At 51.1% G+C, this 14809-nt stretch overlaps 1 protein-coding gene across 4 annotated transcripts in view; it reads right to left on the bottom strand.

Moving 5' to 3' along the window:
* Nucleotides 1-14809, bottom strand: part of RFX2 (regulatory factor X2) — a 93945-nt gene that overhangs the window by 55322 nt on the left and 23814 nt on the right. Inside the window, exon 1 of one of the 4 annotated variants that reach the window (XM_028126183.2) lies at nt 5128-5234. The exons of the other annotated variants lie outside the window; for them this stretch is intronic. The gene's annotated coding sequence lies outside the window, so the exon portion shown is untranslated. Of the gene's footprint in view, nt 1-5127; nt 5235-14809 lie in introns of those variants that run through there. 4 annotated transcript variants of the gene reach the window in all.

Genomic DNA, 14809 nt, shown 5'->3' with positions numbered 1-14809 from the left:
GGATGGCACCAGGCTCCCTTGGCCCCCGAGAAAGCAATTCCTATTTTCCCCATGAACAAGAAGCGACAAGTCCAGAATGCTCTCAGAGAGTACCAGTTGTCCCAAACCCCGGCGTCTGCCCGGATGCTTGTGCTGACATTCCAAGTGGCGTTATGGTGACCAGAAAAATCATGTCCATTTGCTTCTCTTGAATCCCCTTCCCTTTGAGTGCAAGGTCTACGGAGCAGGTGATGCGAGCTTTAGATTCTGTCCGCACTGTGCCTGCTGGCCTGCGGCTGGGGCTTGGCCCTCAGGATAGCCCTGCTCAGCGCCAGGCCCTGAAAGGAGACTCGTATGTTTGGAGAACTTAATGTCCATCTCCTCCTTGCTGAAAAGTGTCTTCATTAACACTGCACAATGGTAGAAACCACATCCTTTCCTGCTCTTGGATCGCTGCCAAGGCACCCACCAGTGGGCACCGAGGCAGGGCTCCCAGCCCGGGCACTGCTAACATCAGGCCAGGTTGTTCTCTGTAGGGAGGGGCATCCTGGGCACTGTGGGGTGCTGATCAGCGTCTCTGGCCCCCACCCACCGCACGCCAGGAACCGCCCTCGGCCCGAAGTCTCTGGACACTGGCGAATGTCCCCCAGGGGACAGAATTGCCCTGACTGAGAGCCCCTACTCTAAGTGGGGTGCAATGTCTGAGAAATGAGCTAGACAGACAGGCCTTGAGTGAAAGGGACGTACAGGCAGGTGAGGAACAGGAAGGATAATAGAGGGCATTGCAGTCTGCACGATGGGGGCTGGAATTGGAGGCTGAAAAGGCCGGGCCCTGGAAAGCCTACCCACCGTTTCTAGGAGCATCAAGTCTCAACTTCCAGCAAGGGCGGCCCATTATTCCCTCTTTGCCAAAGCCATCTGGGTACCCTGTCATTCCTTAATTTTTCACTTTTTTTTTTCTTTTGCAGCAATGGACTTGGAAGGATCGGAGCTGGCTCCGAGCTACTCTGGAATAAAGTATCTACAGAATTCAAATTCCTTTTTCTGTTGGTAAGAACTGGGCTTCCGTTCCTGTTTTCTTCTCAGTGGCCAAGCATTTGCTCGCTCTCCAGCAGAGGAGCAGGCCTGAGCCCTGGAAGTTGGCTGTCTGCAGGGCTCCAGCCAGGACGCGGGGGTGGGGGGTGAGGCCCCCTGAAGCTGCAGGCTCCTGTCCTCCTTGGTGGGACAGGCTACTCTGATCTCAAAGGACAGTGGCCTTTCCCCCCATCATAATGGGGCAACGCCCGCTTACTTTCCTCTTAAAGAGACATGATTTGACTATTACTTTAAAAAACTGTCCAAACAAAGGTATGGGTTACCTCGGCTCACATGTGGTCTGATTTTAGTTGCCACTTACAATGTCATGGATTCAGGAGGGAAACGTGAATTAAAAAACCACCCAGCCTCCACCAACATTTTCACCCAGTGAATATGCTTTTGGCAGGCAACCCCATTCCACCGCTTATCTGTAATCGCTTAAATGCCACCAGACTTGGTCTCTAACAAATCCAAACGGCAACTTCTTTCCCTCAAACTTGCCACTTCTTCTGTGTTTCCTAAGCCACTGGACTAGTTCAAGTCACCAGGCATCTCCCTTGGCTGCCGGGCCACGTCTAAGTGGTGATCCAGCCCTGATGTCTCCTCCAGGGACCACCTCCCCGTGACCTAGGGCGACCCCTGCCTCCTCCTCGCACGCTGGAGCACTACATGTTCTAAATCAAGGACTACTGGGAGTCTCACTACTGAGAGGGTGGGTGGTATGTGGAACATTCTGGTGACAAGGGTCTGGGGTCCCTGAGAAGGTTGAGTATGGTGCACCACATGGTTCCAGGCGTGCCCTTCACACTAACGAGGCAGCTCAGCCTGCTCTGGATGATCCAGACCTTCTGACATGAAGGCTGTCTACTCAAGAGCTTGTCTGAGAGCCCTGCTCTGTGGAGCGCATCCCAGGAACTGCCACCTGGCTCCCTTCCTGTTTCCCGGCCCGCCATTGCATCTCCGCTCCATCACGGAAAACACCCAGCAGGCTTCATCACATAAATACAGCAGACACAAGTTCGGAACAAATACTAAAGTGGCCGTCACACCGAACGGGCACAGACTGGGGACTCGGACACAACTGAGTTCAGATCTTAGTTCCGTCACTTGCTGTGGACGTGGCTGTGGCCTCAGTTTCCTTATCTGATAAAGGGGTGGGGAGGGTGACGCGCAGTGATGGGCTGGACCCCGGCCGGTGCCTGATAAATAAAATACGACCTAGTGGGAAGAAGTAAGAGGAGCGAGAACCCCAAGGACAGCTGCAGTGGCAGAAGCCAGCAATGCAATTCAGCATTAATTGTACCCCCGACTCTGGGCAAAGCAGGCTACACGTGGGACCTTTCTTAACTCTTCAGGAAGCGAGTCCCTTATCATCCTCATTTTATTTTCATTTTTAAAAATGTTCTTATTTAAGTCATCTCTACCCCCAACATGGGGCTCGAACTCACAACCCCGAGATCAAGAGTCCCACACTCCACCGACTGAGCCTATCACCCTCATTTTAGAAACAACGACAGACAGACTGAGACTCAGAGAGGTCAAAGTTTATGCCACTCAGTAACTGGAAGGGACCTGTCGATAATGGCCCCGACGACACTCTTCCCTCCATCTTGCCCCCCTGCCCAGCTGGGCATGTTCCCTGCCCCTGGAGACCGAGGTCATCTGCTGTGCATCTTGCTGGAAAGCATGGCTCTCCGCCCTCTTCCAGCCTCACACGCTCCTCGGTCCACGCGCCCTGTCCCCTCGGGCACGCTCAGTCCTCTGAGCCCTCCCCACTCTGCCTCTGCTTTGTATACACTTCCGCAGGCACTCCATGGAGAAAGCCAGGCTTCCTCTCACTTTGGGGGCAGTGTTTAAATGGGATGGTTACCCAACCCCTCGGGCACCCCCAGTTCGATCCAAGTGGAACGCTATGTGCCGGGCTCCGAGCCCAGGCCTGCGGGACCGAGGGCCTGAGTGTGGGCCACGGTGTTGTGCAGCCTGCGCCAAATACATGTCTCTGCAGAATGGAGGGTGGCCGGCGTGGCTACAGTGGTCCCGACCGGCAGTGAGAAGGTGGCTGGCGGCCATTCTGGCACGGAGGGCCACTGGAGGCTGGGACTGGTGTCCCTGCGATGGTGAGGACAGGGCCGACGGCGCCTGCCAGGATGGGGTGGATGTGACGCCGCAGAGCAGGGCTGAGGCTAGCCTGGAGAGTGCTGAGGCCCTCAAAGAACCCCCCCCCCCCCGCCATGACAGCTAGAGCAGGAGGATGGCTGGGTTAGGGAGCACAGAGCCGCCCCCAGCAGCTTCAGACCGGACCTAAGTAGCACTGGGCACAGCGATTAAAACCTGCCATCCCCCTGCCATCCTGTCCCCCGGCATCTCGTGCAGGCTCCCCGGCCTCGGCCCTGTGGTCGCTGGAGCTGGATCATTTTTGGCTGTGGGGTGCTGTCCAGGGCCCTGTGGGGGATGAGCAGCATCCTGGCTTCCACCCGCTTGATGCCAGGAGCACCCCCAGTTGTGAAAACCAAATGCCCCTGAGGGGACAAAGTCAGCGGTGGGTGAGATGCGCTGCTTTGCCTCTTCTGGAACTGCTCATAAACTATAACCTGCATGGCAACCCAAGTTCCCAGGAGATTTGTATGCACACTAAAGTTTGAGAAGCCCTGCTCTGAATCACCATTTCTCGCCCTCCCCACTCCAGACATTTGGGGCCAGACTGTTCTCTGTGGGGTGTCCCGGGGCACTGTGGGGAGCGGGGAGCAGCATCCCTGGCCCCACCTACTCCACGCCTGGAGCACCCGCTCCTCAGTCACAACAACCAAACATGACACCACCCAGTGTTCCCTGAGGGTCAGTCACCCCCTTTGAGAACCACTGGTCTAACGCCACGTCCTCGCTAAACCTGGTATTTCTAGACTAACCAAGCCATTCTCCACGCTCGCTGCTCTGGGTTCTGCTCTCTCTCTCTCAGTTGTGCACGTTTGGCTCCTGGACAAGCCGGTCCTCAAGAAAACCAAGCCTTCAGAGCGCCCCCTACAGCCTGAGGGAGAAGGAGCAAGGTGGGGCCCCGGGGCCAGCCAGGAGCTCCCTCCTCCAGGGCATCTGCCGGATTTTGAGCCTGCTGACCCCACCCTGCACTGGACGGTCCTGCCTCGTGACAAGGGCACTTCCGGTTCCCGGGAATGGCCAATAAGCACAAGCAATGGGCAGGACCTGCACGGCTGACTCAGGCAAAGAGGCTGGCTTTTCTCCCGCTGCCAACATCACGCCCAGGGCCTTTCCAACTGACCCCCCGTTCCTCTCTGGTCACCCCTTACTCCGGAGTTTCAAAAGCAGAGAAAGAGCCGAGCTGAAATCACGAGCTTCACCTAACATAGCAGCACTGGAGGGGCCCTTGCGGATCAGCCAGGCCCGCTGGGACCCAAAGATGTTAAACGCTTTGCCCAAGCTGCAAGGCCTGATGGGGGGGGTAGGGCGGTATCTCTGTGGGGACATTTTTTAAATGATCCCCTTAAAGAAAATGTTTAAATGAGGCTACAATTCCTGAAAAATGACTTGCCTAAACTGGAACTGGATATAAACTCATTTCCTGGAATGCGGAGTAGCATTTCTTTGGAGGGACTGATCTTTCTCGGCACAAAACTGATCTCCAGCTATCCTGCTGCTACAGGTTACAGGAAGAATCCTGTATTCTCCTTAATCTTCTGGGGAATCCTTGTGTAAGTCAGAACTTACTCATTTTGATTCCACGAACACGTGATGTAACTGAATCTTAGTTATTACACCTCATAGGGCTGGTGGCTAATAAGCTTGCCATATATATATATATATATATATATATATATACACACACACATATATATGACTTGCTTTTATTTGCTCTAGAACACAAATGACATCCCATTATACGTTCTGGCTGCAAAACAAAGTTGGGAAGCTTGTTCAGATACTTAACACCGTCCTGAGCCATTAGTTGGAATGCAGGCACGAAAGTGCCACGGACATTTTCTTGGGGCATTCGGCTACAGAGTGAACTGCCCTGAAAAAAAAAAAAAACCCAATCGGTACAACTAAAGCGAATCTCACCACGGAGCTGTGTGACCGCGAGCGCTGTGTTCTGATATAGGCGGTACTGGTACGGATGCTGCTGCCTTAGTCAGATTGCATTCGAGAGAGACGAACAAGGCAGGATCAAGTCCCTGCCAAAAACCTGCACTGAGTAACACTGCCCAGTTTATAGCACTGGTGGGTGGGCGGGGCGCGGAGGGCGGTGCAGAGAGCGCGGGGGGGGGGGGGGGGGGGGCGGGGGATGTGTCACTGGCTTTGAATGAAGTTCAGGGGCAGTGTTTACCCAAGCAACCAGCCCTGGTAAACAATCGCTATCTCTGGCCCGCTAAGGAGGAGGTGGGGAGTGACACTGTTTTGCCAGAATCCTCCCAGTGGCTGCAAAGTGCCCGTCGTCAGGGTGAGGGTGTCCCACTCCTGGTAGTGGGGACACACCTGCTTCCCCAAGAAGCGTAATATGCACGTTTCCCCTGAGGGTCACCTGTGTTCCCAACTTCTTAACAAGAATAGCAAGGAACATAAAAAACCAGAAGACTCTGGGTCCAGTCTCCGTTGCCAGCCAAGCTCATGCGTGGATACTGTTTTCACGTGTGGCCCACTGGGTTCAAGTCCTGGCTTTTCTGATATTCTCCAGTGGCCGCAAGGAAAACGTCATGCAGGGCAGGTTGGCCAGGTAATGATTTTACAAACAAGAGGAATTCGATCAAAAAAGAAATCCCACTTAAGACTGGAATAAGTCTCCAGCGGAGAGCAGTCTACGACATAGTCAAATGGCTGAGAGTTGTTTTTTTTTCCCCCTTCCATCAGCTCCTCTTGCTTTATACAGGATGAGATGTCAAAATGACAGCACGCTTTCTGCCAAGGAGACCCCAGGTGGACCCAGGTCTACCTGTCGTGGCAAAGCAAACTCAAACATAATTTCATCAGAGAAAAATATATGCAGATGTTCAATTAAAACCTGGAGCCCGCAGTCCTGGCGCTCTTTGCAGGCCCTCATTGTTTGCTGAGTAACAACGGTTGCCAGGGACAACGCAGTCCACTCCCGTCTCTAAGAGCCTGTTGCTGGGCAACAACAAGAATACTTCCCAAACCAAACAATGTCATCCCCGGAGCAATCCCCTCTATCTCACATTAACCAGATCTAAAAAAAAAACCCTCCCAAATATGTAATCTATTATTTTCAGAAGCCCTAAGAGAAAGGCAAATAATCTCTTCTCTATAGTAACCAAGGGGGAAACAGTTTACCATATTTGTTCTGAAATAACAAAACCCAAGAAGGACCAACTCTCCCCACGGTCAGCATCATAGCAGGGACTTCTACAATCCTTCCTGGTGCCGGGAGGAGAAAGTGCCTTTTTCTCCAAGAGGAAAGAATTTATTTATCATCGGGCAAACAATGTGGGATATTCATAGCTGCACACGGGTTTTCTGGGCAGGGATTATACAAACTAAAACAAACTGGGGACTGAACTATTTGAAAAAGATGTAAGAACAGAGGAGTAGATACCTAGTTTAAAAGACTTTTGAGAATGTCATGTGTGCAGATAAATAGGTTGCAAACCAAATCGTTGACTCAGCATTAGAAATGCCTCCTGGGACTTTGCGGGAAGGAACCCAGAGCATCTGGCGTCCCTGTGCCTGCTCTTCCTGCCCACTCAGCAAGAGGAAGAGGAAGAGGAAGAGGAAGAGGAAGCCAGGCCTGGGAAGCACAGGGACACACAGCCCTGGAAAGAGGTGACAGAGAGGTCCCTAGTGTCGGCCAATCTTGTCCCACAGAGGAAAAAAAACAAGCTGACCTCAAAGCCAACCCAGCCTTGGCTGTGTCCAGAGCAGTTTGGGCTTTGGAACTTGGAAGAAGACAGCACTCCATCTTACAAGGGGAGGGCAGAGTTCTAAGGGGATGGTCTTATTTGGGGGTGGGGAGCATGGCCAAGGATCTTAAAACATGTTGGCAGAATGGGAAGCACGTGGCTCTAGTCACAGTGGGTCCACATTTCAGGTTATAAAGGCACCTGGCACTAACAGGTTTGTGCGTGATTAAGGCATACCTTGTAACAAAACCCGCTTGGCCTTTGAGACAGACATGACTGACACAAAGAAACGTTGTTTTCATAAGACAGCATCTAGGAGATGCTCTTAGAAGCAGGTTGGAATGGATGTGTCTCCTTGAGAATAAGAGGAGGCAGATTCCACACTGTTAAAATCTGAACCAGTGAGATGTAGGATTTGAAGCCAGACTCTTGGGCCATTAACGTGTGGCAAAGCGGTAATGGTGATCTCCAGCCTGGAGATGAGACCACCAGTAGCCCTGCTCCCACTGCCTAGGGAACACTGCCAATTCGGCCTGGACACCCTATCTGAAGGGAGGCTCTGACACACAGCTGTAAGGGTCCCACATGCCGTCTCTGGAAAGAGGATTGACACGGACGGCAGTCCTCCATGCATTATTCATTGATCTCAGTAAAAAATATTGAGTGCCTAGCATGCGCCAGGCATTGCCCAGTAACCAAAACAGACAAAATTCCCTTCCCTTATGGAGCTTATATTCTAGTAGGTGGTGGGGGTGTGTGGGGAGTGATAGAAACCATAAATAAAATAAGAAAATCTATAGTATGGGCGCCTGGGTGGCTCAGTTGGTTAAGCGACTGCCTTCAGCTCGGGTCATGATCCCGGAGTCCCGGGATCAAGTCCCACATCAGGTTCCCTGCTCGGCGGGGAGTCTGCTTCTCCCTCTGACCCTCTTCCCTCTCGTGCTCTCTATCTCTCATTCTCTCTCTCTCAAATAAATAAATAAAATCTTAAAAAAAAAAAAGAAAGGGTTTTCCTTAAAAAAAAAAAAAGAAAGAAAATCTATAGTATGTCAGATGGTGCCAGATGCCAGGGGGGAAACAAAGGAGAGGCAGGGAGTATTGGTGTGAGGTGGGGTTGCAGTTTTTACAGGATTGCTGAATGCCTCCCTGAGAAGATTCATGAAGGACACAAGGAAAGTGAGGGACGAGCCATTCAGATATCTGGGGAAAGAGCATTCCTGTGCAGGGAAGAGCCAGTGCAAAGGCCCTGAGATGGGACTGTGCCTGGATGGTGACCCGAGCTGAGCGAGCCAGGAGACGAGAAGGAGGGGAAAAGGCCCACCCAATCACACAGGCTCCAGCTTTTGCTCGGAGTTAAGTGGAAGGGATCAAGGGTTTCAGCCTGGGGATGACCTGAACTGACTTTGTTTTAACCAGGTCATTCTGGCTGCTAGGTTGAGAAGAGGCAAAGAAGGAAAGGGATGGAAATAGAGAGGGCAGTTAGGGGGTAATGTGATGATCAGGTGAGAGAGGGTGACGTGGCCGAGCCTGGATGACAGCAGCAGAGGGGTGCAGAGCAGTAAGAATCTGGATAAATACTGGGGGCAGAATCAGTAGGAGTTACTAATGGGTTGGATGTGGAGCGGGAGAAAAAGGAGTCAAGAGTCAAGAGTGGCTCAAAGATTTTTGGCAAGTGAAAGGATGAGAGCAGGAAACTTGCAGGAGAAGCAGGCCTGGGGAGCACTCAGAAGTGGAGTTTTAAAGGTGTGAGGTGTGAGAGGCTCTTAGACACTAAGTTGGGATGCTGAAAAAGTCAGCAGATACATACGTGAGGGCCTGAGGGGCAAGGCTGGAGCCAGGGGTGCACAGATGACCCAGGCTAGACTATTACTATATAGATGTGTAGATGTGTAGTGTTTCAGGATGTGGACTGGAGCCAACAGTGTACAGATGACCCAGGCTAGACCATTACTATATAGATGTGTAGATGTGTAGTGTCTCAGGATGTGGACTGGAGCCAGCAGTGTACAGATGACCCGGGCTAGACCATTACTATATAGATGTGTAGATGTGTAGTGTCTCAGGATGTGGACTGGAGCCAGCAGTGTATAGGTGACATGGGCTGGAGACATCAGTGTATAGATGGCCTAGTTAAGGCCATGAGCCTGGCTGAGCTCATCAAAGGAGAGCAGAGAAGAGGCCCAGGGCTGGGGTCTTTGGCTCCCCACCATTTAGAGATCCTCAAGAGGAGGAAATCCAGCAAATGAGACTAAAAAGAAGTACGAGCAAGTGGTGTCCTGAGCGTTGATTGAATTGGACGCTGAGAATCGACCACTGGGTGGATCACTGTGGCATGATAGAGCAGTCCCAGGGGAGCCCTGTAGGCAAAGTCCGCAGAGATTGATATGGATTCAAGAGTGACCAAGAGTTGTGGAACAGGAGACCCCAGGCACACACAGCTCTTGAGATATCTCTGCTGGAAAGAAAAGGAAAGGAAGGAGATGGCTGCTGGAAGGGGAAGTCCAGTTGAGAGAGGATTTCTGAAATGGAAGAAGAGCAGGTGTGCATTGGGATGGACAGGGCCCAGTGGGAGGGACTGGGCACCCGAGAGAGAGGGGATGGAGAGATCTTGCAGAGAGGAGGGGTTGGCCAGAACTTGCACACGGACATTGGTCCATCAACCCAGGACAGAAGGCAGAGCCTCAACCCAGATGCAGGGAGGTGCGGTGCCCCCAAGTCATCTTCAGGAGCTCTCAGTCCCCAATCCCATCCCTCAGCCGAGGGATCCCCATGAGATGATTCCAGGGCCCTCCCCTGGAGAGCCAGAGCGCCGGCCCCTGCAAGGGTGCTGGGAGGCCTCTAACCTCAGCGAGGAGGAAGGCTGGAAGCCTTGGAGTGGGAACTGGACATCGGGCAAGATGACTCGGGTCTGCAGATCTCACATCAGAGCCTCCAGCAGAGCCCAGGCTGACAAGGGCAAGCTGGAGATGGGGATGGGCCCGTCTGACCATGCATGGGTCTCAAAGTTTGTGTTCCCCCAAAATTCATACGTGGGAACACCTAAAGCCCAAGGTGTTAGGAGGAGGGGTTAGTGCCCTTATAACAGAGGTCCCAGGGAGCCCCCACCACCACCACAGCCCTTCCGCCCCGTGAGGCCACAGCGAGAAGTCTGTGACCCAGAAGAGGGTCCTCACTGATCATGCCAGCAGCACCTCATCTCCCAACTGGGAACAGTACATTTCTGTGGTTTAGAAGCCAGTCAGTCTGTGGTATTTTTACAATGGACTGAGCCAGCCCCATGCTCGCCCCCCACCCTGAGACTACCCCCCAAACGGCCTTATAGAACCCACCCTTGACATTGTGCCCCACCCATGATTAGCTCTTTTCATTGCTTCCTTGAGGATGACTATACGCCTCTTTTCAAATCCACCAAAACGTCTGATCTTTCCATGCCCCACCATTACTAGAGATTAGTTCTATTATGCCAAATTTTTCTGCCATGTCCACGTACAAACATGCAAGCTTAAATAAGAAAAAGTCCTAGAGTCACACTGAAAAGCAAAAGTGTAGTTCTTGCTAAGTCATGCTTGAACTATGCAAGATTACCCAAAAATTTAAAGTAAGATAAACCAAGCGCAGCCAGGAATCCTGCTGTGGGAGTTGCAAAAGCAGAGGCCGGCGGCTGGGGCCACGAGCGCACGCAGCACTGGGCTGGTGACACCAGCACTGGGCCGGTGACACGGTGCGCTCTTGTCTGCTTGGGGGCACCGCCTGTTGCTGGTAGGGGCCCTAGGTCTCTGGGGAACAGATGCTCCTCGAGGGGCCGGGGACCGAGAATCTAGTCCGAGATCCCATCAGCAGGACCCAGGGATCACTGAGGAAATGCAAATGAAGCAACGAAAGGCAGAATTGGAAATGTTTATCCAACCTGTCATCTCCCTCCTTGTCCGGTCTCTGCCATCCAATCCTACGAGAACAAAAGGACATTCTATTTCTGTCCCCGTGGAAGTATCAACCCCAATGCAAAACAACTTAAAAAAAAATGTTAAACTCATTATTCTAATTAAATCCAAAGAAAGAAATCTTGGAGACAGTTTAGGTTTTTAAACCTAATTAATTCTAAGAAGACACACTAAAATTGATTCCATTTTAGGAAGGCATTCTAATGATAAGGTTGGGGGAAGATTTTTTTTTTTTTTTAATTTAAAAAGGTGCCATAAAACTTTGAAAATATTTTAACTGGCTTTTCTATTGCATAAAGATTTGCGATGGGTCCTCGTCTTCCTCAGGAGACGCTCTCAGCTGGTGCGAGGCTGGGGAGGACTGGGGGCCAGGAGACCAGGATGCCGCTCACACCGTCCCGCACAAATGCCCGGCTTTGTGAGCTGCTGCTTTTGGATCTCCGTTCCCAGCTCCGTATTAAGTCAGCTCCCAAAGCAGAGCAAAAGATAACTTTGGAAAAAACGGGAATAAAATGTTCTAGCTCTGCTTGGAAGGTGGCAAGAGCAACAGAGAGAGGAGTCCTCGGAAACGGAACTCAGGTAACAGTGAGCGGCCTCCCCTGGCCACCACTGCCCGCCCCCCCAACCCCCTCCAGTCTTCCCAGATCCAACACTGCTTCCAGTCCTCCTGGCTTCTTTCTAGAAGTCTCAGGGGTTAAGATCACCCAGCTGTTGGGTGATCCTGACCGTCGTTGCATTTGAGAAGCATTCACTACTATTTCAGCGTGAGTTTTTCAAAGATACATATTTGAGAGTTTTCATCCAGATGAAATCTGAAACTATTGGGATAAAGAAAAAAGTCAGGTTGAACCAATAAAAAGCCCTTTAAAGGCTTACTACCAACTGGAAGAACGAAGACGCAGTGGCATCCTGGGAAAGTCAAATCTCTCTCACGACGCAAATTCCATGCTTCAGATGCAATTAAATGTGGATGGCTGACCTCAGTGGTGTGGGCTGAGTGGCCCTCTCTGGGGACCTGAGGCATCTACCCAGTCTCGCTCAGCAAGAGTTGATGAGGAGAGCATCTGTGGGGATGCAGGACACCAGCAGAGCTGCCAGATGCTTCTCTCTAGCAGACACGAAGTGTGCATTTTGTCCTCACTTGTGCGTGACCGTGGCCAACCACACGAGGACTTCCTGTGGCCGCGAGACAGACCTCCCCAGGCCGTGGGGGCTCTGGGCAGTGCCCCAGTCAAGGTCAACCCTCCAGCAGACAGAAGATGGAGGAGAGGCAGCCCCGCCCAAAGCAGGCCCCCCAAAACAGGGACTGCTGGGCCCAGGTGGGAGCAACTGTGGAGCTGGGGGCAGGGCAGGATGCACCTGGGGCAGGGGTGCTCGCTGAGAGAGAGAAGCATCGAGGGGCCAGTGCCCTCCCTGCAGCAGCTCCCCTCACTCCTCCTCTCCTCCTGGACCAGCACCTTCCTCCCCTTGAGTGCGCAACAGGGGAAACCGTCCAGGGCCTGCGTGTCTTCCACACTCCCGCACCCTCCCCCATTCTAGCTGGCCACAGGCAGCCAGTGGCTTAAGGCTTTCAGAGCTTCCATTTCTTTAGTGGTAAATGGAGAAAATAAAGTCTGCCTGCCTCTGTGGGTCACTGTGCTAAAGAAAATGAAGCCTACGAAGCGTGGAGTTTCATTGCCAGTCGCACACACAGTAAGTGCTCGATAAATGTCAGTCAACGCCAGTTAACGCCGTTGCTGTAATTCGCTCCATTTTAAGGTGGCCAAGAGCATCTGCTGATTTGTGCCTATTTAAATGTCTGAAACTCTAAAAGTGGTGATGCGCTTTGCTATTTGTGATTTCAAAAACAAACAAGCGTGATAAACTCAGGGAACGCCTCGTGCTGTGTGCTACGTTCATTCCAAGGGCATATTTGTGGGGTTCGTCATTTTGGCCAATACTTCATACTCCTTTCTGTCCCAGCATCCAGCCAATGGAGCAGCTCTCCTTCCAACTTAATATCGCTGACTTGCAGTTATAAAAATTACATTTTATCATCGACCCCTTTCCCTTCTCAGGGATCCCGTCCTGTCGTGTAGACCTCAGACTGTCTGCAGGGGACGTGGAGGGCTCCTGCCCCAAAGCAGGGTCGGCCTCCAAGCACCCCTCAAAGCCTAGGTCACGTCTGAGCCTGTGTAGTCAGAGGATGAGGAGCTAGCTGGAAGCCGTGTTTCACTTCTCCCTCAGAATTTATCTTGAAGAAACACACGTCCAAAGGGGCAAATGGCCAAGCACGTTGGTGTACGCCAACGTTCCTAACAGCAGCCTGCATGGTAGCCCCGAGGTAGAAACAACACAAAAGTCCATCAGCTGGTTAAACAAAATGTGGTCTAGCCATACAATAGAATATTATTCGGCCATAAGGAGTTAAGCTCTGACTCACGCCATAGTGTGTGGACCTTGAAAACACGATGCTCAGTGAGAGATCCAGACACAAAAGGCCACATAGCATATGACTGCATTCATGTGAAATGTCCAGAACAGGCAAATCCACAGACAGAAAGTGGGTTAGCAGGTACCAGGGCCTGGGGCAGGGGGCCGTGGGGTGACTGCTAATGGGGATGGGGTTTCTTTTTGGAATGATGGAAATGTTCTGGAGTTAGACAGTGGTGATGGTTACATAACCCTGAAGATATACTAAAACCCACTGACTTACACACTTTATTTTTTAAGATTTTATTTATTTATTTGGGAGAGAGAGAGAGAGAGAGAGCGCACATGAAGATGGGGGAGGGCCAGAGGGAGAAGCAGACTCCGCACTAAGCAGGGAGCCTGATGTGGGACTCGATCCTGGGACTCTTAGGTCATGACCCGAGCCAAAGGCAGACGCTTAACTGACTGAGCCACCCAGGCGCCCTGACTTGTACACTTTAAATGGGCCAACTTTATGGTAAGTAAAATATATCTCAATAAAGTGTAAAAATAAGATATACAGGTAACATATCCCTGGTGGTATCACTTGAAGTCACAAAAAATTGCAAACCGCTTAAATGTTCATCAATAGTGAAATTGTTAAATAAATTATGGTACATCCTTGCTATGAGGCTATCATGCCATCAGAAAGAATGAAGTGCATTCTCTAAGGAAGATCTCCAAGATATATAATGCCTGGCACACAGCAGGCTCTCAAATACTTCAAGAATAAATTTATGTAAAAAAGTACAGCCATACATGTTATAAAATAGGTAAATTCATTAAAAAGGTCTAGAAGGACACAAATCATATTACTAACAGTGCTTTCCTCACGGGAGGTGAGGGAGACAGGAAGATGAAAGAGAAACTTTTGGGGAGCCTGGATGGCTCAGTCGGTTAAGCATCTGACTCTTGATTTTTTGGCTCAGGTCATGATCTCAGGATTGTGAGATTGAGCCCTGCATCGAGCCTGCACAGGGCTCTGCACTCAGTGAGGAGTCTGCTTCTCCCTCTCCCTCTGCCACTCTCCCTGCTCACGCTCTCTCTCTCTCTCTCAAATCAAGAAAGAAAGAAAGATTTTTTTAAAAAAGAGAAACTTTCATTTCTTAATTGACTTCTGTAGATGATGGTCCTTTTTAGGGATGCGACTCTTACAATTACTTATGTATCATTTTAAAAATTGTGGTAACATTTGTAAGCAATGGAAAGCAGATCAGTTCTTACAAATTACCACTATTGTTCAACTCACTTGATCTATATACACTATGCTGCCATTCTTATGACCAGAGGCTTTAATATGAATTCAACACTCAACACCAAGAGGAAATTTCCTGGACAAACCAACAGTGGTGCATTCGTACAACGGACTGCAACGCAGAGATACAAAGAACAAGCTATCGATCATGCAACAGCACGATGAATCTCAAAGACATCAGGCTGAGTGACGGGATGGGGAGCAGAGCGTGGTGCCTAGGGGCCAAGGGTAGAATGAGGGTCCAG

The sequence above is a fragment of the Eumetopias jubatus genome, unplaced genomic scaffold (genome assembly GCF_037043125.1).
Source record: "Eumetopias jubatus isolate StellerSeaLion01/CBP00866 unplaced genomic scaffold, mEumJub1_p1.0 scaffold_1, whole genome shotgun sequence".
NCBI classification, from domain to species: Eukaryota; Metazoa; Chordata; class Mammalia; order Carnivora; family Otariidae; genus Eumetopias; species Eumetopias jubatus.
Note: the sequence above shows the minus strand (reverse complement) of the source record. Positions and strands in the feature narration are given on the sequence as shown.